The following is a 25540-nucleotide window of genomic DNA, read 5'->3' on the forward strand; positions in this document are numbered from 1 at the left end:
ACATCTTGTTAGACTGGTTTTCAAATTTTCGCCAAATTGCACGTTGTGTAAATAAACACTTGGTACACGCACACATCAGCAGTCATTGAGGCACTACGGAATCAGGGTGTAGACGAGCCGTATGTAAAAATACTGAAAAATATCTATACCGGCTCCACAGCCACCGTAGTCCTCCATAAAGAAGGCAATAACATCCAAATAAAGAAAGGCGTCAGGCAGGGAGATACGATCTCTCCAATGCAATTCACCGTGTTTTTACAGGAGGTATTCAGAGACCTGGATTGGGAAGAATTGGCGATAAGAGTTAATGGAGAATACCTTAGTAACTTGCGATTCGCTGATGATATTACCTTGCTTAGTAACCCAGGGGACCAACTGCAATGCATGCTCACTGTCCTGGAGAGGCAAAGCAGAAGGGTGGGTCTCAAAATTAATCTGCAGAAAACTAAAGCAATGTATAACAGTCTCGGAAGAGGACATCAGTTTACGATAGGTAGCGAGGCACTGGAAGTGGTAAGGAAATACATCTACTTAAGGTAGGTAGTCACTGCGGATCCGGATCACGAGACTGAAATAATCAGAAGAATAAGTATGGGCTGGGGTGCGTTTGGCAGGCATTCTCAGATTATGAACACCAGGTTGCCATTGTCCCTCAAGAGAAAAGTGTCTAACAGTCGTGTCTTACCAGTACTCACGTACGGGCCAGACACCCGGAGGCTTACGAAAAGGGTTCCACTTAAATTGAGGACGACACAACGAGCTATGGAAAGAAGAATGATGGGTGTAACGTTAAGGGGTAAGAGTAGATTGGGTGAGGGAACAAACCTGCGTTAATGACATCTTAGTTGAAATCAAGAAAAACAAATGGGCATGGGCAGGGCATTTAATGAGGAGGGAAGATAGCTGATGTTCACTAAAAGTTACGGACAGGATTCCAAGGGAAGGGAAGCGTAGCAAGGGGCGGCAGAAAGTTAGGCGGGGGATGAAATTAAGAAGTTTGCAGGGACAATATGGCCATAATTAGCACATGACCAGGGTAGTTGGCGAAGTCTCCTAGAGGCCTTTGTCCTGCAGTGGGCGTAACCAGCCTGATGGTGATGATGATGACACACACACAGGAGAAGCGAAGCGTCCTGTCTTTGCTTGAGTGTCATGCTCTACTGTAAAGAGAATTCCAGATGGGCAACTAATGTGTGGCATATGAGATCGATTAACATTTATGAAAACATCATATCAAAAACCGTTCATTATCAAATTTGTACTTCATGTGGCAAAAAGAAAACTTTTTAAATAAAATGATACCTTTAATCCATGCAGGTCAGTTCAGATTATATTTGGTTTCAGGATTTCACGTAGAAATACGCCTGAAAACTTTAATAAGCAAAGTTCCCAGTTTTAGTGCTGCTATATATGCAGGTAACATGTTATTCATTGCTGGAGCTCATTAGCAGGCTGGAAATACCAGGCTTCAGTTTTCTTTAGCTTGTTTTCTGGATCAATGAACGTTATGGATTCATCTTGTTATGGATTGGTAACTGAGCGTCTTATTTACTTTGGCTTCATTTTTCTGCAATATACCAATAAGAGAAAAAATATCTTCCAATAGTGTTAAGCTGTCGCTCGATGTAGCATTAATTTTTTTCTTCCCGAAGAATGTCTCCTATAAAACGGCAAATAAACATCTGGAGAACTATCTTCGCCATATCGTCTTCTGTAGTGCCAAGTGCGGCGCGAGTTTTAGAAATGAGAATTCACCTATTGTCAGCGAAAACTCTTTAGTGTTCTAGTTTAGCCTATAATCGAGAGCGCCACGCACCTTAAAGGAGCAAGCCATAAAGAAAAATTGGGAAGCACGCAGTTTGTTGACCCTCGCGGAGCAAATTTCGCTGTGTAACGTCACAGAAAACCCTACGCCGTATGAGACTTTGTGGTAATGGACAGCATTCGCCATGCTCATGACTCGTGCGCCATACCCTGTTACCAGGTTTCTGTACAAAAATAGTGAACTACAAAACGATAGATTCGCAAACACTAATGACTTGTTTTGCTTACCATCAACGATGACAGACTGCTCTTCTATTCCAGCAGTAGGCACATCCAGCCACAACAGTCTTAGTTTTGGCCGGGTTGGTGAGGACCCTTCTTTTGAAGTGGTGCGAACATAGGTGGTAGCCGCGGTGCCTCTGCTCCCATGTCAGCCCCGCCTGAACTCCCTATTTAGCGTAATATCGCCATATGTCAAATCTTAAAAATGAACGAAATACCGGGCGTTTATGATTAAGGAACACCTATAAGCGAAACCAGAGTCGAGATTACAAAGAAGTGACTAAAAGATCCTTCCCTTCTAGGCACAGGTTGAAAAGTGAAGCGAAGCTATGTCGTCACATAGGCAACTCGAACTGTTTCTTTTAATTCAAAACGGAAATTGCTACTGCTACGTTAATTCTTCTTTTTTTTACTTCTGCCGTGTTCATTAACATTCTAAGGTGGTAATGTCAACAAAAAACTGGTCCCAGGAATGCTTTGCAGAGTGATTAGTTTTTGCTGCAAGCATTGGCGCACCTTCAGCAGATACAAATTGCAAGTCTTCCACTTTTGGAAAAAGAATAAAGAGCTACTGCTACTATATAGTGAAGCGAAATTGCAGTCTGCGCGTCAGCTAGCGTCAATCGGCCCATGTGCAATTGTCAAGAAATATCTTCAGTTTCTTACAACACCGCATAAAAATGCGCTTCGTCAAACCAAACAAGATATTCACTTGAAAAGAACCGCGGAAAATATTTCGTTTCGTGATATCGCTGTTTTGATAAGCATAGCGCTTGTTTCTTCATAACGACGGCAGAAAATGTTTGCATACCTCTCGTCCGCTGGGAAATGAAAAAAATTCTCACTGCTGTTCCTCCCTGAGTCATCGCACTACACAGCCACGCGCTACGTCTTGGACACTTTCCTCAGTTTTTCTGACATTACCGGAATATACCAGGGCACAGAAAGTTATTAACTGCAGAAAATACGAGAAACGTGTACGTACACAGAAAGCGACAAAAGCACACGAACAGAATGACAGCCGAAGCGATCAGAGCGAAATCGCCTCCCGTCTGCGCACCAAACGAAGATACCAAATAAATGTATAAAACGCCGCAAAAGAAGGCAGCCAAAAGTACATTTGGTTTATTTGGATCATTTCATCACTTCACTTTATTACTATGTAGGCTGAAAAGATGGAGCCCCATCTTCTGAAGTTATTGATTTTCTTATAGCTACCAGTGTCATGGCGACGCTTTATTGTGAATATCGAAACTAGCTCCACTGTCAACCCACTGCTTATATTGTCGGGTGCTCATTTCCACATGTGTTTGGTTTTCCTTTGTAGACTGCAGTTAGCTCGATAGTTCGGGGCGACGCTATAGCGTTGTCTTCGCAATTGGGACTTGGGTCACGGGTTTGAGGGGGTGTCCGGAAGGCACGTGATGAAGCACCTCCAGCAAATGTGAAGTTGTAATAACCATGAAGAGGGTAGTAACAAAACTGTGGGTCACGAAACAAATTCTTCATTAGGTCAACTTGTGTCCAGAAAAACAAGTGACACTCAAACAACGACGACAGTGGAAAGAACAGTCGCGGATCGAAGAAAGCTGATCTGTGGGTGAGGCGCGTCAGCTATTTACGCTGACTCATGGTTGCTTCTAACGTAATCGCTGGCACGCGTACAAGTTCTACAGTGTACAACACTGTTCGTATTATGGATGCCATCGAAATAGAAAACGTTCGTCAACAACAGAAACAACAGACAGAATCAGCTACAACTGCGGATAATAATATGAGACATGCAAGCCGCGTCCAACGCCGACCAATAAAGTTTACCATTTCTTAGCTGGCGAAAAGTGGTTGCCGGAAGAATGTAAACAACTATACGCGATAATATCAAACAAGTTACAAGAAAGCTGAGATTTTCAATAAAGCTAATCAGCGCTCAAGTAAGCATAGCGAATACACCATGGTAATGGATGCCGTAAAAACGTTTTCTTTCTCACCTAACACATTTTTTCAGCGTTCAGACACATACAGTTGAGTTGCCTGTCACTATACAGCACCATTAACATTGGTGCGAAAACTGTGTTTGCTGGTAGCTTGGTATTTAATAAGGAATGTAGGTTTCAATATTTTTTCTAACCATTTATTGAATGCATGCTGTTCACGTGACAGGATGAGCTTGGGAGAATGAGCTATATGACCATATGCTTCTGCACAACCCTATGGCAGTCTTGAGATAAACAAAACATAGCATATTAGGACTTAACAGTGCAGTAGAATGAGCATTATTTCCTTATTTATTTTATTCGCGTAATGTAAAAGCCCTGGTCTATAAGGAAGCATATGAATTATTCTCATAATATACGTGTATGTAATTGCAACCTATAAAGTAGTGAGGCGAAAGGCACGTGACTGCTCTGACAGGTATTTCATTTTCTAGATGGCGCTATCGCTGTCAGCTGGCAAATAAGGCAAACGAGAAGAATACAGTGGTGATAGTGCAGGTTGGTTTTACAGATACATATTATAGATATAAAGGGTGCACCTTGTGATCTTTCACTTCTGCTGCCTAATAACGTTGCTTAGAAAACGTGTCAGCGTTGTCGTGAGTGTAAAAAAATGCATTTTACATTCATCCTCAATTGAATTGAATGCCATCGCGCATGTAATTTAAGAGAACACGAAGGAGCGAAAGAAGAAGAAGAAGTGTATCTGTTCGGTCGCTGTTCTTGTGCGGTGCTCTGAGTTTTCTGGTTTTTGGACATTTACGGTTACCATTGACGACGACTGATTAACAAGACGTCGGGCGAAGGTTCAACGAGCCAGGCGCCTTACAGGTACGACACTTCTTTTTCTAAGGACCTGGCCATTACCCTGCCGCTACGGTGGTCGGAAGCCGAGAACATCGTCACGAGCCTTATGCTCGTCCAAACGTGACAAGCCATATGAATGATGCTACGGGCCGTAATGAAAAGCCTGGGGCCTTGCAAGCGTCACAAAGCTTCATAAAGCCAGCACGTTTGGTTCTCCACAACTCGGAATCAACTTCAGCGAATTCAGGAATAATGGCTGACGGTGAAGCCGAGAGCAAGAAGCCTCGCCTAGAAGACAGCAAGTACGATGACACAACATCGAATTATGAGCTAAGTGATGAAGAAGAGATGGGTGAAGATGCACCATTTACTTTGGTCACGTACAAGAAAAAGCGAGCCGAAGGCATTCCGGTTGTCTTTCGCCCAAGTGAAGGTACCACTTTTTGGCAAGTAAATCCAAACCGAGTGTCTGCCGAAATAGTTTCCGCTGCCAAAGAAAAAGTACAGTCTTTCAGGACGAACAGAGATGGAAGTTTCAGTGTCAGCGTTGCTTCCTTAGCGTCGGCGAAACGCCTTTTGATGCTCTCAAGTGTAGGCGGCCTGGAAGTCAAGCCCTTCATCCCCGAGTCATACACGCGAAACGTTGGAAAAGTAAAACATGTGCCTCTGCAGTATACAGACGAACAACTCCTAGACTTCTTGAAAGACGCAGGAGTTATATCGGCACGCAGACAGATAAGGTATTCCCGCCAAGAAGATGGAGCAGTACAGTCTCATCCACTTCACACGGTAATTCTGACTTTCAGAGACGATCGCCCTATTCCAGGAAGAATTTACTTGGGTTTCACCAGTCACCCTGTCGAGGAATACCTAGGACCAGCACTTCGCTGCTATAACTGCCAGAGATTTGGGCACATGGCGAAAACCTGCCGCAGCACACGTCGATGCAAAATCTGCTCAGAAGATCATGACCACAAGGAGTGCAAGTCAGTTCTTCAACCTAAATGTGCAAACTGTGCGGGGAACCATGCTGCCTCCTTCTCAGGCTGCCCTCAGAAAAAAGCAGCTGCACAAATGCGTCGACATGAACTAATCCATGGAAGACAACCGCGACGCCATGAACCCGCCCCAAACCTTGAGATTGTCCATCCTGTGCCAGATCACCCACCTCAGCGGGCACCGGAACCACCACAGCCAAGAGCACCAACAAGCTATTCCTCCTCTAGAGAACAACCAACAGTGCAATCAAGAGACCAATCAAGAGGATCACAGTCAGGTGCGCAGTCTTACGCATCAGTGCTACGGAAACCCAGACGACAACAGGCAGAAAGTAACACACAAGAAAGCTCCAGTACTCGCACACATTTCTCTCAGCGACCTTACTGATCTACTGCAGAAGTAACACCAGCTAATAGCGAGCATACCACTGCATCGGTGACACAACTGATTTTGCCAATGCTTTTCGCAGCTCTTAGGGCAATCCTATCTGCTCTGCCGGAAGCAAACAACCTACCAGAAGTGAAAGCCTTGTTGCCTCTAGAAGCACTATTGTGTCAACAATCCGGGTCGAAACTGCGGCAGGCAGTACATGAATAACCGCTACAAAAATGTCTCCATATTTCAGTGGAATACCAACAGTCTTCGAAGGAAGTGTGCTGACTTTCGTAAACTGCTTGTGCAATACAACTTCCCAATACTTTGCATTCAAGAGGCGGGAATCAATGACGACTTTCGCCTCTCAAATTATGTGATATACAAGACTTCTCGTCAAGGTGCTGTTAGCAGAGTGCTCCTGTGCGTCAGAAAGGACCTACCATCGTATCAAATTCTGTCCAGTGATTCAGATTTCCCGGAATTCATCGCATGTAAAGTATCCTTTGGCAAGCTCTGTATAACAGTGATTAATTTATACCTACAACCTTCAAACCGGATTTCAGTAGAAGCGCTAGTGGATATCTTCAAAATAGCTCATTCTAATGTATTTATATGTGGCGACTTCAATGCACACAACACCATCTGGGGCAGTGATCATTGTGATGCACGGGGTAACGTTATTGAGTGCGCCATAGATAAATGCAACTTGACTGTTTTAAACGATGGGTCGCCAACATTCCTTCGTGGATATAATTACTCAAGCTGCATAGATGTTACCCTGTGTTCACATGATCTAGTGAATGGTGTGGGATGGACGACAGATATGGAAACGCGCGGAAGTGATCATTTTCCCATCCTTGTTAACCACCCTAGCATGCACTGTGATATCAGGCGTTACAGCAGACTAACCAATTGGCAAGCTTTTCGGTACCGCCTAACGGATCAAATTAATCAACATGCAACAGTGGAAAAATTTACAGAACTTTTGCAGGACAATATGAACATATCCACAAAGAGGGTCCCAATTCCAAAAAATTACGCTGCAGTTGACGGAGAATATGAACACCTAAGAGCCATCCGACGCCGATCCGAAAGAGCTTACCGACGGAGCGGAAGTTTAGAAGCATACAGAAACGCTCAGAAAATACACAATGTAATGCGCAGACGAATGGAAAATTTAGGCAAACGGCGCTGGCGCGATTTCTGCGGCACGCTGTCTCCTCACACGGCTGTCCCACGAATTTTTCTAGTAATTCGTTCTTTAAGTGGACCTGTAACACAGAGCTTCCCATTTCGTGCTCTCGCTGTAGCACGGGACACGTGTGAAGTAACAGTTGCAGATGAATTTTGTGAGCTTATTTCCAGACCTGCTTTCTCATCGCAATGTGCAGAGTTTGATGTTTCAGTAGTGTTGGCTAAGCGAAAAATTACGGCTTGCTACTGGGCCAAACATCCTCAATTAGATCATACTTTCACATTAAGCGAGCTTCAATGTGCAATTGCATCATGTCGCCAAAAGTCCGCTGCTGGGCCGGACGGCATTACGTACAATATGCTAAGAAACCTCGGACCGACAGGTACAAATGCTCTCTTAGACATCTATAATAACTTATGGATAGAGGAAACGGTACCTGACTCTTGGAAAGTCGCTCGAATCAGACCAATTTTAAAACCTGGTAAGACGCCCTTGTGCCTTGAATCCTTCCGCCCTGTTAGTTTGACAAGTTGTTTATGCAAAGTAATGGGGAAAATGATTGACGCGCGACTTCAGTGGTGGTGTAATGAAACGAATGTGCTGTCCAACTACTTAGTAGGTTTTAGAAAACATAGATGCACAATGGATGCAATATTAGATATAGTAACCTGTGTGGAGCACGAGCGTGCACGTGGGAACATGACTATAGCAGTATTCCTAGACATCAAGAGGGCATTTGACACTGTTAGTCACGTTCATGTTTTGCTAAGCATGTTGGAACTTGGTCTGTCTGGCAGGTCCTTGCGATGGATTTCTGAATTTCTATCAGGTCGCAAAATATTTGTTCAGACGGGTGAAGGAAAGAGTGCTGAACATCTAGTCAAACAGGGAGTACCACAGGGAAGCGTACTCAGCCCCTTCCTTTTTAACTGCGTCATGGCTGATTTAACCAGAAGGCTGCCATCACAGTTAAAATTTTCACTGTATGCAGATGATGTGTGTATTTGGACATCTGGGTCTAATTCTCAACTACTTGAAATGGCATTGCAAGACGGCATAAATATAATCAACAAATTTTTGAGAGAGAGAGGAATGGTACTATCACACGCAAAGACAGCTGTATTGCCCTTCACTCGAAGGCGGTTAAAAAATTTCACTCTTAGTCTGGAAGGACACCCTTTAATGATTGTCACACAGCATCGATTTCTAGGCATAATACTTGATAGGCAGCTATCCTGGGCAGCCCACATAAAGAAACTCGAAAACGAGGTCAATGCCATAGTGACTGTACTTCGCAGACTTGCAGGCACATCATGGGGCGGATCAGTATCGTCCATGCTAACTGTATACAATGCATTAATACGACAAAAAGTAGCGTATTCCGCGCCCATCTTACACGGACTTTCCCACACGTCAGAAGAGCGACTTCAAAGACTTTTAGCTAGAGGACTACGCCTATGTCTAGGAGTTCCACGAGCGACTTCTAGTTCTCTTGTAATAGCTGAGGCTCGCCAATCACCATTTCCAGTTATGCGAACAACAGAAACATGGCGGCATTATTTCCGTCTTCAAACCCAGCATAAAAACCACCCATTGGCTCTAGACATAATGAAACGAGATAGAAGTTATGTTCATATAGAAATTAGAGAACATCTTCACATATTGCCAAGAAATGAATTTTGGAACTCAGACATCGAATATCCTCCATGGCTGCTTACAGTTCCAAAAATCGAATTGTCAGTAGATGGGATATTCCGCAAAAGAGATATGTTCATTCGAGCTGCTCAACAACTAGCGCTGTACCAGATATATATGCGGTATTCAGGATACACACACGTCTATACAGATGGCTCCAGTACAGCAACCTCTTCAACTTCATCATTCATTATACCGCACCTCAACAAACAAGAATCATTTAAATTATCTCGTGCTACTTCGTCTACAACGGCTGAACTGTTCGCAATCCTATGTGCGATAAAATTTATATTGTCAGTAAGAGATGTGCAAAAATGGGTAATTTTCAGCGATTCACAGGCGGCTCTAACATCACTCTGCAACACAAAGGGGAAAACATTCAGTGACAGTATAATATATGAAACACTTAAAAACCTCGCAAAGGCAAGCGAAGCGAAACATGCAATATCATTCCAGTGGATACCAGGGCATTGCGACATTCCTGGCAACACAGCAGCCGATGAAGCAGCACGACAAGCGCACCTAAAAGATGATACGGCTCCGCTCCCAATATCAAAGGATGAATTACGCTGCATTATAAGGACAACGTCTCTCAAATTATCTAGAAACACTTGGTTTGACCAGAATTCTAAGAGCTCGGACTTATACCATATTGATCCATTTATTGAATTCAAATTTTCATTGTCGTTAGATAGAACTATGGAAACCCTTATTCATCGATTAAGGCTAGGCACCGCTTACACAAAGCATTTCTTGCACAGAATTGGCCGTGCGGAAACCCCCGAATGTGATTGTGGATTTGTAGACGAAGATATATACCACCTCCTTCTAGATTGCCCACATCACGACACACCAAGAAGCCTACTTAAATCAGCGCTAATTAAATTAGACCGCAGACCTTTCAGTTTAAGGAAACTTTTGGGCCCTTGGCCAACAACGGCCTTGCAGAAGAGTGCTTTAAAAGCACTAAATACTTTTCTTGAAGACAGCGGCATTGCTGGACGTTACTAGCGCTTTCATTTTTCCCTTCATTTCATTGTCACTGTATATATCCATCTGTTTGTGAATTATGTTACGTTGACTGTTCTGTTGAGACTGTATGTGATAATGCATTTACACGATGTATCTACCACCCGCTGACTAGACAATGTGTTATTAGGCGACAATATCTTCTGTACTTTTGAGACTTTCATCTACATAAGTGTGGAGACATTTACATTATATATTGTATGTACCATGTGTTCCTTACGTCATAGTCTTCCTGTGGAAACGTTGCGTGATAAGTCCTGGTGCTTGTGTGAAAAGACTGTTCGATATGTAACCTTGAACCCTGTACGATGTATGACGGAACCACTCAAGAGATGAGGAGTAGCCGGCGCTTTAAATTGTGCGCCAACATCTCCTTATATCATATCAATAAAAAAAAAAGGAGCAAAACATATTTGTTGTTCCTCAAGAAATGGGGCGAAACCCTCGCATCTAGGCTTGCCGGCTCCACGAGACACGAGGTAGTCAATGTTTCAAAAATTTCTTTAGAATGCTTCTAGCTGGAAATTACTGCGGCACTCAAGAAATACACGATTATGATACGGGAACACCGTCCCATATTCCCAGAATAATGTTCTTACTCTAAAGCTGTACCTGAAACCGATGCCAGCCAATGACGATGTACGTAATATTAGTGACGGCGGCCAGCGAATTAAAAGTTCCACTTACCAACAAAATACCTGATGAGTTCACTTATGGCTACAAGTTGTAACCTTCCGATGAAAGGCTCACGCGCAACGAATAATGATGTAGAGGCCTCGAAAAGAGGCTATGTCTGGGTCTGCGGCATCAGCCGAACCATTGACATGGTGAGGCGTTTGACGTCCTGTTGACAGTTTGCATTTTAACAAAAAGAGCTACCGACTAAAAGAGAAGAAATTAGAGCTCATGACGAAATATACGTTAAGCAGAGAGGAACATAAAAAGAAGAAACACTAGGCCAAACCTTAGCCAAGCTAAATCAGCGTGTCTGCGATAGCATACTTCAGTTATTACGTCTCGACAGCAGTGCGCATGTGCGTCACGGGTGACCTTGCGACATCGCATTTTTCTGTGTCGTTTTGTACCTCGCATACAAACTTTGAATTCGTGCACACCGTGACACGGTCGAGTAACGTCAACACACCTCTTTTTTTCTTTATGGCAGCTGCAAAGTGAGTGAAGCCAGCTTGTAAGAATGTGCGTCACAGATGAAGAGATTACACCTCTAACTCTCGGAAGACCGGCACAATGCTGTCATTATTGGACAATATTCACGCGTGCGTGACAGCGTCGGTCTTTAAAATATCTTACGCTGTGTCTTGTGACAGGTTCTCATGGTAATTCCTCGTGACAGGTAAAGCTTTGAGACGTTGTGTTAGCTTTGACTGCTTCTGGACCACCGAAAATGTTTTGTTACATACCTCAAATCTGAGTGAAGTTTAATGGAATAATATCGCATTACAATGAATATTTCAACTTGAGCGTCCTGCCTTTGGCCAGGCACTTCACGTTGAGAGAAAGGGTTTGTGCGAAGTACACACATTAGTTAACAAGATTAGGGAGCGCGCTATGGTGAGGATTATAATAACTGCTGTAAATACAACGTTTGTATTCTACACAAATGCGTCAATTGCGCAAGCTATGAACCTCCATGGGCAAAGGTAGAAACTTTATTTATTTATTTACTTATTTATTTATATTTCCTATTTATTTATTTATTTATTTATTTATTTATTTATTTATTTATTTATTTATTTATTTATTGTAGCCTCATGGCATACAATGCCTTAGAGAGAGGAGAGACTTTCACCACCTATACGGGGGAAAATGCAAAATAAAGTAGAACTTATTGAGCAAATATACAGTTATGTCCTAAAATAAGTTCTTCACTCAACTTAAATGATGTTTTTAGAAGTACAAACGACGAAAATGAAACAAAGTAATGCGTAAACTGATTACATATGAGCAGTAAAAAATGTTATTCTGATTATGCTCGCGAGTGATCCGCGGAAACGATAAATGTCTACAATTGTGACTAACAATGCAGGGAGGTGGTTCCAGTGGTGACATGTTTTAGGAACGAAGAATTGGGAATAAGAGACAGGGTTATGACGCGGGATGCTGACTTTGAGCATGTGATTTTGACGCGGTGAAATGAAGGGAGAATGTGTGATCCAGTGTGCGTTAATACGCTATTATTGTGATACATTTTTCTGAAAGATACCGAGGTCTGAAAGCTTTTGTCAAGCAGTTAGTAGCGCTACGTTTGAACTGTATTTTATGCAGGTTACGCTGTCACTGCGATGATGGCTAAACATAATGAAGCAAACTAAGCGATTACGCACCGCTTAAAGCTCATTAATTAGTTGCAACGTGAGTGGGTAGCATATGAAGCGTATTTCAGGTTATCGCGAACTTAAGTGATGTATGGTTGTAGGATCAAATAAAAACATTGGTTTTAGAGAGCCAAGAGTGTGATTGGTGTTAGATATAGTTGAGTCAATATGCAGTTTTGAAGAAAGATTGTTAGTGATATGCACTCGGACGTATATATACGCCGTAACAGAATTCAGTGAAACACCTTAGAGGAAATAAATAGAGCAGGGGCATATACTCTGAAAAACTCTAAATGATATATATTTGCCTATGTCAAATTCAATATTTCAGAATTTGCAATAAGCAGCAAGGTTAAGGTCACCTTGGAGATTTATAATATCAGTCTCGGAAGAAATTTTTCGGTAAATTATTTAATGCATAAAAAAGGAAAAGAGGCGAAGATATTTCGTCAGTTAAATTATGAATATAAATTAGGAGTAACCAGGGTCCTATAACTGAACCCTAAGGCACGCCTGCTCTTACAGACGTCCCAGCTGAGTTAGCATCGTTAACAGCAAAGTACTGATTTCCGGTAGTAGGGAAAGTTTCAGTCCAGTTTCGCTTACTTGGTAAGATGTTCACATGGCTTAATTTCAACATTGGTAGTGAATAACGAACTTTATGGAAAGTTTTCGAGCAGTTAAAAAATATGCAGTCAATAATAAACCCAGAGCCTTGGAACACGCGTAATGTAACCAGTTGTGTCACACATAAAAATAATTCCGAAGACCACAGAGACTGCTGTGAAAGAAGTTATTTCAACGAAGGTACCTTCTTCAACGCGTGAAAATGACGCGCTAAAATATTTTACGCAGGGCAGACCTAAGTGATTATTGACTCGTAGTTACGTAGGTGATGCGTGTCGCCAGATTTGCCCATCATGAAGCAATCTAAGCAAAATGCAATGCAACAAATAGAATACACAAGTTCAGTGTTTTGTAGGAGCTTCGAATTCCATCGTTACCTTACAAGGATAATTATTTTAGGTTACAAATGCGTTTACCTACCAGGGAGATTCGGAAAGTTTCGTCCCAATATTTTTAGCCAGATCTCGGCTGTGAACGCGAAGTCAGCATATCCATTCCCAGCGGTGGACCTTATTTGGACCTGCCCGGCCTTAGCTGCCGGTAGGTCCGCTGCACGGGGCTGGTGTCAGTTGCTGAAGACGGCGGTAGTGCTTCACATGTTCGCAGGGTACAAGCAACTTAGTGTGATTGGCTTTCTCTGGAGCAAGTGACGAACGCCCATCCAAACCCATGTATGGGAAAAGATCTATCCCTTTCAGAAGCGTGAGGTGGTAGTGTTGTGACTTCGCATAAGGCCTTGAAGATTTGCGTGGTAGTAAGTATTTGGGGAGACCGCATGCCTCGCTGACTGACGACAGCATGGGACAGGGCCATCTCAAATTTAGTGCTGCGATGGCACAAACTTATAAACCGGTGGGGTGACTACGTGTTAAACAGTGTGACGTACTCAAAATAGTACGTATATTTGCAATTACCTGTATGTACCTTATTTTAGCGAATAAATATGGGCGAATACTTTCCAATTCGCCCTCGTATATCACAAAGAACATTCTAAATGACGGGATCCATTGGAAATGACTGTGTACCGGGGCAATATGCAAGAGCGGATATTGTAGAATCTTTAAACGAAACTGGAAAAAATTGCCACTAGGTAAAAAAGGCGCAGATGAGTTTAGGATGTGAGTCACTTGACCGTTAAATTAATGTTATTGTATTTTCACCCTTGCTCTTAAAAATTTCTCATAAATATTCCCGGTTAGTTGTTACCAATTTCCGTAATCTGTAATTAAAGAAAGTCAATTTGTCTTTTTAAGCGCGGAATCCTAAGTATTTACTGCCGATTTGCGGCCCACCTACTTATTGGCGCATGCGGAACTTATAGCTGTCAGAAAGAGGTGTCCTTTATTGTTATGTGAACGTTTCTGGCATCCCTTGTACCAGGGAGAGTTAGAAGAATGATGAATGGTTTTTAGTGAAATGTGCTTCTTGATAAGGTTCAATCCTTTATTATTGAATAGATTCCGGATGCCGACAATGGAAAGGTCAGATTGGGCTAACAAGGAATCACCGAGCAACGTTGTGTGTGAAATGGTAATGCCGTGATAATTTCCCTTGGTATAATTCCTGATATGCTTTGGGATCCTGTTCTTCCACTTTGGTGCAATGCGAAGCGTTGATGTAGGACGTCATCGTCACTGAGGCCAGAATTATGAGCTATAGGCGAGACAATACCATGGGATGATGTCTGTATCAAGTCGAGCAATGATGAAGACCTTTGTGTTACATGAGTTGGGAATTTGACATTATGAAGACAAGTAGCTTCATCAGAAGCCGGCTCAGCAAAGGGAGAAGGATGTCACAACTTTAAGGATACAAAATAAAATGGCGTAGTAAAAAATAAATATATCTGGAAAATGCGAAAAATATCAGCATCAAACAGTCGTTAAGCTTTTCAGGAAAGCCAATGCTACAGTTCGGCGGTTGGTAACATCTTTCAAAAGTGAATTTTTTTAAACTAAAGAGTCATACAACAACATAATTTGTAAGTTTGAGCAAATACGAGTGACTAAACATTTGAATTGATCTGCAAACCGTAATCAAAACACACCCACGCGTTATACCACTGTGATCGCAACAAAACACTCTAAATTATTTGTTGCATTAAATTAACTCACAGCTTAGTATGTGATCGAAAGCGAAGTTTTGTTGGTACAATAGCATTATAATTGTTCACTAAAGCACTGAGCTTACTTTCATTGTGACAGCGACTGCGAGTGTAAGGCTAAAGAACAGTCGCAACATAGCGACGACCCCCAACACTGTCCTAACCGTTTTGTTGTGAGCTAGGCGCAGGTGAGTCCCTCTTGACGTCGAGGCTTACACTGAGGGTGTCGTCCTGACATTGGCTTGAGAAACTCAACCTTGTTCCAAAACCTTTTGAACAGCCGTAACTTCGATAGGACTATGCATGTAGTACTCACTATCGACAAACAATTTGTTATGGCGAAGTTTTTGGAGCGTTTTAATTCGTTTGTCTAATTCAAGCAGCATTTTGCGAGTGTGGCACGTGGCTGGAGAAAAGTCATCAATAATGTTAATACTACTGGATTTCAGCAAAGCCCCTTTTGAGAGGACGCACTCTTTGGTTTTGTAGACAGCAAACATGACAATTATTGGCCGGCACCTACCGGAAATGAAGCAACGAATTATATTGGCACACGCTATGGAATTAGATTGTAATTGCATATAGAGCTTTCAGAGGGAAGTGCGATTTTTTCTTTGGCTTAGCCAGTTGTTTCTCATAAGTTGCCAGGGATGCCAAAGAAAAGCAAGATAACACGACTTGCATGTCTTTTGCATTCGTCAAGGCTAATGTCAAGCGCTAACGCCTCATCTTCCACCTTTTCAAGTGCCTTGTGCACATCAGTCATCATCGTTTGCCACTTTTCAAAAGAAGCGGTATAGCTTTCAACTGTTTGCGTACGCTATTGGATGCCAGGGATGGCGGTGGAGACATAATCATACGCAAGTGTAAAACCAGTTATTGCGTGTAACATGCTTACTTGCTTTTATTTTATTCGAACACAACGCTCACTGTTTTCTATTACTAATTTTAGGAGCTCACGAAGCGCAGCAGTCGCCGTCCGGCGCGTTATATCGGCCTCGCGAAGCAGGCTCTAAAGACAGAACGAAAGGTCTTAATTGACACATGGTCCAGCTATTATTGTTACTTAATCGTCGTTCGGTCACCACATCATCCTCAGCTGCGCTTTTGCCATGCGGCAAGAAGAAGGAAAATTTGCAACGCACTGTCTACAAACGCACTGTGCAAATCAAGGGGAAGCAAACAGGAGCCACCGAAGGACGTAAACATACTGCTCCAAGCAAAAGCCGTCCTAAACGTTAAACAAATTCACATATTAGGCCTCTAACTGCAGAGCGACGATGGAAGCGCGGGAGCCCTGCAACATCTGGGAAAACCCAAAACGCACATTATGCAACGCGCCCATGGTATCTCAAACAGACAACACGCACTGAAAGAAGCCGACGCCTTCAAGATCATACCCGTGCTGATCACCAGTAGAGTGACCTACAGCACCCATTATTACCATACCTGACAAGCAGTGAGGTGCGAAAGTTAGACACTCTTATAAGACAAGCCTATATACAGGCGTTGGGGCTTCCGCCAGGTTCCTTCACCAAAGGCCTGTAGGAGCACGGTATGTACAACTTAATAAACGAACTGATAGAGGCGCACCTTATAGAGCCAGAAGGAAGGGTTAGCGCTCACATAGCCGCGAGAGGCTGTCCTACGGCACCTAGGCGAGCCATTGCCACTGCTCGAGAGGGCGTAGAAGGGACACATACCCCCAAACATTCGCGAGCGTGTCTACGTCCCAGCGGTACCAAGAAACATGCATACCAAACACAATAGAGGCCATTGACAGGCTGGTGCGCAAGCATTACAAAAAAAAAGGTACGCTAACTCTCACGACAACTGCTACACGGACGCAGCCAGGAACAAGGACAGAGAATTGCACGCCGCCAGCGTCGTGGACTACGCCCTTTGTGAGATCTCCGCGGCAAATACACAGAGCATTGATACCACAGGAGGCGCAGAGGCAGCTATAGTCATAGTCCTAGCCACGGGCCCCCAAAAACACATGTAACGATAATCACAGGCTCACACCAAGCATGGTGTGAGTCAGTTATAAATGACTTTTTAAAGGAAAAGGACATCCTGTCACCTTTTCAGCATGGATTCAGGAAAGGCATGTCAACCACTACTCAACTAATTACGACGGTTCATGACTTTCTCAGCGTACTGGATAACTCGGGACAGATCGATGTTCTTTTTATATATATGGCGAAAGCTTTTTACAAGGTACTGCATTGAAAACTTCTTTATAAATTGCAGTTGATTGGTCTTCCGCTGTATTCTGTAGAATGGGTCAGAGCATACTTAAGTAGCAGAACGCAGTCTGTTGATGTGAATGGCGCCCTTCCTGATTCACTTGCAGTTATTTTCGGTGTTCCTCAGGGTAGTGTTTTAGGATATTTGCGGTTTGTAATATATATAAATGATTTAGTAAATGTAATTTCACGATCAGTGTGAATAAGAGTGTTCGCAGATGACTGCGTTGTATATAAAGAAAAAAGCATCAATAGAAGACCATCAATTGCTCCAAGAATCTCTGCTTAAAGTATGTCACTGGTATGATGAATGGAGCATAGATTTAAACATTGCTAAGAGTGTGCTTCTCCAAGTTACGCGATAAAGAAATGTTAACTATTACGAATATTGCCTCCACAACAGTCACATTAGCGAGGTCTCACTATATAAATATCTAGGAATAGCTCTTAGCAACCGATTATCCATGGGCACTCATATCTCTGAGATCTGTTCAACAGCATTCTCCAAGCTCTGTTTCTTGAGACGAAAATTAAAACATACTCCTAGCCATATTAAGCTCTTGGCTCATAAAACATTTATCAGGTCCAAACTTGAACACTCCTCCCTAATTTGCGACCCCCACACCAAGAAAGACATCTATCAATTAGAGCTCGTTCAGTGAAAGGCAGTACATTTCCTTTTTTATAAATACAGAAGATCAGGCTCCCCAACACAGCTTATGAAGGACAATAATATCCCGTTGCTTAGTACACGTAGAAAAGTGAACCGCATTTCTTTCCTTTACAAAATTTTGGTAGGAAAGCTTACCATTGCTGCCCCCTCATTCCTCAGACACTCGACTGCTCGAATGACCCGCAATTATAGCGAACACTCATTACAGCCTATATTTGCTAAAACAAACTCATTTAAGCACAGTTTCTTCCCTCAAACAATAGCTGATTGGAACGCGCTTCCTGAATCGGTTTTTCGATCTCCTGACGATGAACAGGCCCTTCAAATTGTGTTTCTTCAGTAGGAAGGAAACAATTTTCTTGTGGGAAATTTCAATGTTCATTGTTTTCGTTTCTGCTCTGTCATCTTTTAATTTTTGATACAGTTGTATGTCACATGCAATGTACTTTTTTCTCTTTTTTTGCATGTACGTGCTGTTATGATTTGTGTTTTCATGCCCCTCCTGCTTGGGCCGATCTGGCCTGCAGTATTGCGAAAAAAATTGTCGTAACTCCGCAGCTGGTAGAATTCCTCGAACGGCGATCGCTATGTTAAGCACGTTTACCCTTCATGAAATGGTCAGAATAGTATGGGCACGATTCTCTCGCTTCAAACCTGAGGGTCCAGGCCGCAGGTCGAGCGCATGCTCACCGAGCCTCGAAGTGAGACAACCGCAACGTGCAGAGTTCGGAACCAATCTAAAAACAATTTCACGCCATACTTCAACACTACAGACTAAAACACTGAAAATATCCCCTAACGCAGGACTCCCTCACGCGCGCCAAAGCAGTTTCATGGACTCCGCTACATACATACACATTTCCGTATCGTATACTATACTTATCACGCAATGTACCCCACACAATACCAGCAACAACACTCGTATTGCAATGCCCCGGCAATGCTCCACCACATCACTTGGGCGTGCCTCCTCAAGAGCGCCAACGCTATCTTCCCACACCCAACCACATAACAGTGGGAATCCTCACTGTCTAGCGTCAACTGCCAGTATCAGTTCGATCTAGTCGTGAGAACGCGCGAGACGGCCACAGCTCATGGGATCCTGGGCGGAGGAATCCACCCACGCCCAGGGCCTGGGGAAAGACCCTGCGGTTCCTCTTTATCTTATTAAAATTTTATCTCTCTCACTCTCTCTGTTTTTCGCAATCTAATACAACATTTTGACATGAAGATATTGCAAATCCCACGTGCGCTGGCAATGGGTCTAACCTGACGCTTTATTTGGCGCTTGCGAAAAACGGTGTTAAGGTTTATTGGTTATTTGAAAGTAGAACACCACAGTCAACTTGCGCACAGTTCCACAAAGAAAAGCGTATCACGGCATAAGCTTACGACGCCCGAAATTACGGTTTCCAAGCATTAGGACGATGGAACTGCGATGGTGACATGACCATACTGGAATGAAGAAAAATGAACGGCTATGCCCGTATGATGATGACTGTTTCATAAAGACGCAATAACGACGACCTAATGACAAGGAAATTAGGATGATGGCATGAATAATCTGGAATGATGATAATGGTATGCCAACGATGGCATGAGAACAAAGTTTCGACAGTGCAAACACGACGGTCTGAAGATGACGATAGGTTGACGAATCTGTAACGACAACGATGGCACAAACACAAATTCATCACCGTCATGGTAAGATGACGCATGGATGACGACGAATGTACGATACGAAGAAGACGCAGTGGTGACGATGCCATCATATCGACAGCATGATTATAATGGTTGGATGACAGCATAATTATGGCGGTAGTTTGGTTACGGCCCAATGACGATTGAATGGTGACGATGGTTGACGGCAAAGGAATTATCATGACGAAAGGAAAGCGTAGGTACGACGATAGAATGATAGCGGTGAAGCGATAAGGAAGACGGAAGGACAATGATGGCGTGATGACTATGGAATGTCAGCAACTGTGAAACGACGATTACCTTACACTAAGGTAACGAAAACTGAGGATTTGTGAGGATGGTATGACGACGACGTCATAACGAAAATGTTATATGGAGAACTTAATGATGGCTGTTTGCCGGACGACAGTGATATAAATATTCTGGAATAATGATGATGGTATGATGACGACGACGTAACCACGAGGTCTTAACGGCAATGGGGCGCTGACAACTGCATGGCGAAGATGCCCTAACAATGGGATAAGAAATCTGGAATGAGGACGATAGATGGGGATGGCGGCGGAGTGACGATGAAGGCATGCTGGCGATTAGGTGTCGATAGCTCTATGACAACTATGGGATGACGAGGATGAATTGGTGACAATCAAATGACCAATCATGTATGACGATGGCAAAGCAAAGACAACAGCACAGCGACGAAGATATAATCACAAATTGATGACGACTGCATGACAACGCAATAACGCCGATAGCACGACGACGACGGTATATTGAGATTGCAGTAACTACCACCGAGTGAAGAAGATTGATAAAATCATGGCGGCGTGATAACAACAGTATGATTACGACGTATTATAACGATGGAATTATGAAGAAAAATAAGGGTGCTGGAATGATAGAGAGTGTATGACAGCGACAGCATGGCAATGGAATGACAACTGTGAGGTGGTGATAATAGTATGCTGCAACGCATGAGAACAAGCGTATAACAAAGCTTAAATGACGATTAGGGAGCGAAGACAGCGGCATCCCAACCATGGTAATATCCCGAATGTAAAACAGTGCCAACACAATGGCGACCATGTCACGAGTCCCGACCGCGGTGGCATGGTCCCGATATATTATTGACAGAGTGATAACGGCGCCCTAATGACAACGTTATCGGAACGATCAAATGACAGCGACGGAATAACTTCGATGGAATGAGAGTGATGGTGGCTCCGTGATGAAGACGAAATGGCAGCGCAAGTGCGTCGACAGAATTAAGAGGTGGAACGATGGCGGGCATGCCCGGGAATGAATTAATATAATTAAATGAAGGGGATTATACGATTACTACAGGATCACAAGGACGGCATGACGACATCCGCACTAACGTACGTCCCCTGCCATATCAGTCCAACTAATAGTGCAAGCGGGCCACATCCGTGCCGGCTTGCACTACGTCAGGCACCGGGCAACTGTTAACAACATTAGATCACTATATTGACACGTATACTTTTTTATCGGGTGACCGCGTTTCATCGTCTAACAAATGTCATCACCCAGCGCGGGATGCGCCTGCATGTAACGGGAGTTTCTGGAATGTTATCGATGGTTCTCTCCGCCGTCTGTTGTCACCAAATATTTTGTAATATGATCGCTGTCTGCGCGACGCAAACGATGTAGAGCTCTCCAGAAGATACTCCTGCCAGCGATTACTCTGGAACCTTCGATGACTGATGTATGAAAGCCGACGCGTTTGACCTGCTTATCAGAATTTCGACGAACGCCGACCATGATCGCCATTTTCGCTGTGCATTGAGCGTAACTTGCTTTTCTGGGCACAAGTTCCCGCAACAAAAAGTTTGTTTCGCCACTCACCATTTTGCTGCTTTCTTCACCACCACTACCACATGACAATATATATCATCACGTGGTAGGGTAATTCTACTGCCCATCTTCTGAAAATGAGACATGACCTCTGCACATCTCTAAAACAGGTATATAGAAAAAGATAGAAAATCGTTCACCGTGAACAAGTTCTTGGGGTCATGCCCTCGCATATCGCAGCTACAAGGTCCACAAAAGCGCTGCTGCGATATAATATAGCTGCCGGATTGAGCTGTGATCTCTGTGATCCGGACTGAGTGACCAATCGATATTCCCAGGGGGCTTTCTCTTCTTTTAATCCTTCCCTACCCTTTGCTCTTTCCCCAGTGTAGGGTAGCCAACCGGGCTCAGTCCTGGTTAACCTCCCTACCTTTATTTTATCATTTGGTCTCTCTCTCTCTCTCTACACACAATTTGTGTCGCACATTTAATAAGATTGCACAAGATTCGGTGACTACAGAACCATCGATAACATTTGACAGATTCCCCACACATGCGGGCACGTCTCGCGCTGAGTGATAACTTTCCTTAGACAGTAAAAAGCGCTCACCCGTAAAAGATAAACAATTCCACGAATCCATATATATGTGTGGGTGTTTCTGCACTTGTGCGTGTATGTATATAAGCTAAGATACTGACTGACGCAACAGCAGCTTACAGCAATGCCAAACAAAGGAGATTAGACAAAAAAAGCTTCACTTTAAAATATGTGAATTTCACAGATTCTGGGAATAGCTTTAGGCGACTGTTTTCTTGGTGTTCGGAAAAAAATACTCTTGTTGAGTGACTATTTGCTAGTATTTAGTATATTAACAAGTCACATTGTAAAGACTACTGGCTGCCCACACAAATGAGTACATTCACTACATTTCTCTGGCTTTTCCTCCTTTATATTCGGCTTTGCGCTTTACCTAGGGTAGGGTAGCAATCCAGGGTGTTTTCTCTTTAACAACCCTGCCGTCTTTTTTTCTAACTTCTCTGAACACATTTTCACAGAAATCACCTCGCTCGATCAACATAAAATTTAGGCGCGTGATCAGCTGCAATGACGACGATAGCATAACGTAGATTGTCGGAAGACGACAGTGTGATGCAAATGGATGATAACGATGGTGTGATGACAACGGCATGACAAACGTGAGGTGACAATGGGGCAGTTATGACTAAGGTATGACAAAGACGACGTAAAGGCAATGGGATGCGGACACGGGAATATCGACGATTATGTGACAGCGACGTGATGACCGAGGAATTTCGGTGATAGAATAGGCAAGCAGGAATGACGACAATAGTATGACCACGATGGGATCATTACGAGGCTATGACTAATAGTGGACGACGACAAAGGAATGTCGACGACAGAAGGATGGCAATGACACGCACACGTTTAACGACAAGGTTATTGAGGAGGGTGGTATAAAGGACGACATGAGAACTACGCAGTGACGACGCCATTATGATAACGCCGGTGTGACAATGGCAGAAGGGTGATGATGGCGTGACGAGGGCTGTGGGATGACGATGAGACGACAACGCACTGGCGACAACAGGGTGAAGACGACGGAACGGCGACGGCAGCATAAAAGGGATCGAATTATTGCAATAAAATATAGCGATAAATGTTGATGAAGGAAAGACGACGACGACGGGAAGAAGGCATGCTTGTGTGTGAGCTGTCGCCCACGTTTATGTGGATCACTTGGAGTCCTGGGTGGCACAGTTTTGCACCAAAAGTACGGTGTTGTTTACACTATGTGTAACAAAAGCCAGTAACCGGCAAGTGGGAGAAAAAGGCAAGGAAAGCTTGGTTTAATAACTGCATACTTATAACCGCATAGCCGCAACGGTGGCGTAGAGGTAGAACAACCGCCTCGCGCGCAAGAGGACCGTCGTTCGAAACCCGGTGCCGAGTAATTTTCCACCAGATAAAAGAAAAAAATCCGCGTGTTGATAAAATTGCCATATCAGGCCTGGAGTGTGGCCTGATCCCGGTGACCACAACCGGTAACGCCCTCCCTCACCAGAGCAGGATTGACCACCCTGGTGCCGTACTTGGCCACAACCTCCTATATTAACACAACAATCAAACCCTGGCCCTCAGTCCCCAGCAGGTGCGCTGCGACTTACCACGGCGGCGGCCAGACCTGTGACGGAGCGGAGGGTGCCAGGAATACCTAACTCCGGACAGGCCGCCATTGGAATATGAACCTGGAAACGTTCAACGCTCTAACGTTATCTAGTTAGGCGAGTCCAGCAGTGATATTGGAGGAATTAGAGGGCAGTAAATGGGATATAACACGGCTCAGTGAAGTTATGAGGCCAAAACAACCATATACAATGCGGGCACGTCCTGTGCTACCGGGGCTTAGCGAAGAGACGAGAACTAGGAGAACTAGACTTGAGGAGGGAACGGAAGAAATTGGTACATAAGAAGCCGATCAATGAGTTAGCGGTAAGAGGGAAAATAGAGGAATGCCGTATCAAGCTACAGAATAGGTATTCGGCCTCAACTCAGGAAGAGGACCTTAGTGTGGAAAATATGAACGAGAATCTTATGGGCATCAACAAGGAATGTGCAATAGAAGTCCGTGGTAACAACGTTAGACAGGAGGCCAGTAAGAAACGCCAATGTATGAAAGCCTCCAACCCTACAGCTAGAACTGGCAGAACTTTCTAAGCTAATGAACAAGCGTAAGACAGCTGAGATAATGAAGTATAATATGGATAGAATTGAACATGCTCTCAGGAACGGAGACAGCCTAAAAGCAGTGAAGAAGAAACAAGGAATAGGAAAGAATCAGATGTACGCGTTAAGAGACAAAGCCTGCAATATCATTACTAATATGGATGAGATCGTTCAAGTGGCTGAGGAGTTCTATAGAGATTTATACAGTACCAGTGGCACCCACGTCGATAATGGAAGAGAGAATAGTCTAGGGAAATTTGAAATCCCACAAGTAACGCTGGAAGAAGTACCGAAAGCCTTGGGAGCTATGCAAAGGGGGACGGCAGCTGGGGAGGATGAGGTAACAGTAGATTTGTTGAAGGATGGTGGGCAGATTGTTCTAGAAAAACTGACCACCCAGTATGTGCAATGCCCCATGACTTCGAGCGTACCGTAATCTTGGAAGAACGTTAACATGATCCTTATCCATAAAGAAATGGATGCCAAAGACTTCAAAAATTATTGACCGATCAGCTTACTGTGCGTTGCCTATAAATTATTTACTGAGGTAATAGCAAATAGAATCAGGAACACCTTAGACTTCCGTCAACCAAAGCACCAGGCAGGATTCCGTAAAGGCTACTCAACAATAGACCATTTTCACACTATCAATCATGTGATAGAAAAATGTGCGAAATATAACCAACCTTTACATATAGCTTTCATTGATTACGAGAAAACGTGTGATTCAGTCAAAACCTCAGCAGTCATGGAGGCATCACGGTATCAGGGTGTAGACTAGCCGCATATAAACATACTGAAAGATATCTGTAGCGGCTCCACAGCCACCCAATAAAGAAAGGCGTCAGGCAGGGAGATACGATCTCTCTAATGCTATTCACAGCGTGTTTACAAGAGGTATTCGGAGACCTCGATTTGGAAGGATTGGGAATAAGAGTCAATGGAGAATACCTTAGTATCTTGCGATTCGCTGATGATATTGCCTTGCTTAGTAACTCAGCAGACCAATTGCAATGCATGCTTACTGACCTGGAGAGGCAACGCAGAAGGGTGGGCCTAAAAATTAATCTGCAGAAAACTGAAGTAATGTTTAACAGTCTCGGAAGAGACCGGCAATTTACAATAGGTAGCGAGGCACTGGAAGTGGTA

The sequence above is a fragment of the Dermacentor variabilis genome, chromosome 7 (genome assembly GCF_050947875.1).
Source record: "Dermacentor variabilis isolate Ectoservices chromosome 7, ASM5094787v1, whole genome shotgun sequence".
NCBI classification, from domain to species: Eukaryota; Metazoa; Arthropoda; class Arachnida; order Ixodida; family Ixodidae; genus Dermacentor; species Dermacentor variabilis.